This window comes from Pteropus vampyrus, unplaced genomic scaffold, assembly GCF_000151845.1.
Source record: "Pteropus vampyrus isolate Shadow unplaced genomic scaffold, Pvam_2.0 Scaffold36, whole genome shotgun sequence".
NCBI classification, from domain to species: domain Eukaryota; kingdom Metazoa; phylum Chordata; class Mammalia; order Chiroptera; family Pteropodidae; genus Pteropus; species Pteropus vampyrus.
This window is the reverse complement of record NW_011888817.1, coordinates 12,946,378-12,947,796: the sequence shown is the minus strand read 5'-3', so window position 1 is coordinate 12,947,796 and position 1,419 is coordinate 12,946,378.

The window sequence follows — 1,419 nt, the reverse complement described above, 5'->3', positions numbered from 1 at the left end:
TCTGTCCTCTTTCCCTCCCCGTTCTTTGGAGCAAGCATTGATCTTGGCCCTGTCTTCTGTGGCACACTCCATAGCAAAGGCCGTGTGGTCTACATCCCCCAGCAGGGGCTCCAAAGCCAGCCTCCCTCGGTTCAATTCCCAGCTCTTCCACTTTTAGCTGTTATGCCTTAGGTAAGTTATTTAATCTTTCTGTGCCTCAGTTTCCCCATGTGTAAAATAGTGATGATATCTACTTTATAGGATTGTTACGAGGATTAAATTAGCTATGATATGTGACATGCTTAGAAGGTACTGATAAAAGTGCAGCTATGGTAATTATTGAAAAATTATAATGTTATTAGAAAAAGCAAAAATTTGCGTGCAGAACGGTGTCGAATACAAAGAACACATAATAAAGCAGGAAGGTTTACAAAATTCTCCAGCACTTGCATATATCTATGCAAACCTCAGAGAGACAAGAAAGCTGAACCCTAGTGAGGGAGACATGGTGCTAAGTCCACTTTCCTAACATTCGAAAACTCTGCTGGATGGCTTTTCAGTACCGACTGGAAGGCCCTTCCCATTGTGCATTAGCTAGATCCATAGTCAACCTAAACAAGTGTTTTTTGCTTCCAAGTCACCCTGGATATCTCAGCAGAATAGTAGCTGTATTTTTTCTGCGGTCGTTTTTTGTCTCTCGTCCATCTTGCTATGGCTCTTTTCTGTAGGTTCTCCCTCAAATGAGAGAACTCACTTACGACTTCCCATGGCAGACATTGCTAGTGCCAATACACATTCACACATTCAGCCCTCCTTTCCTCCCGAGCATGCAGAAAGCTACACTTCCTAGCTTCTTTGCGGTTACATGAAGCCATGTGTCTCATTCTGTGAGAAGAGGTGACAAAGTGCAGAGGAGTATGTATGAGACCTGTGTGCACGTTCTTTCCCTGCCTGCTGCAGTGACCAAGAAGACCAGGCTACAGAGGGTGGTGCCTTTGTCAGCCTGGATCCCTGAATGACTGTGAGGAGCAGAGACCCCAGGCCAACCCACAATGAGCAGGCAGTGCAAGTGAGAAATAAAATATTGTTTATGAAACCACTGAGGCTTGGGATTTAATTTGAGGCTGCGGTGTAGCTTACACTACCCTGACAGATACAAGGACTTTTGGAAGATTCTCCTCTAGGAATTCACAGACAAAAAACATCCTCCCTGTCCCCGGTCATGATTACTCCCTATGGTACCATCTGTAATTGTAACTAAAGCCAAGGCTCTCTGCTGGCTACTTCATTCCTAGTGAACCAGGGATTGTATTTACTCTATCATTACCTTGCTCCCCTATAATCCGTTCTCCATTCAGCAGCCAAAGTGATCTTCTGAAAAAACACAAAACCAAGTCAGATCACTCTCTTGCTTAAAGCCAGTCAATTCACCACCCCCCT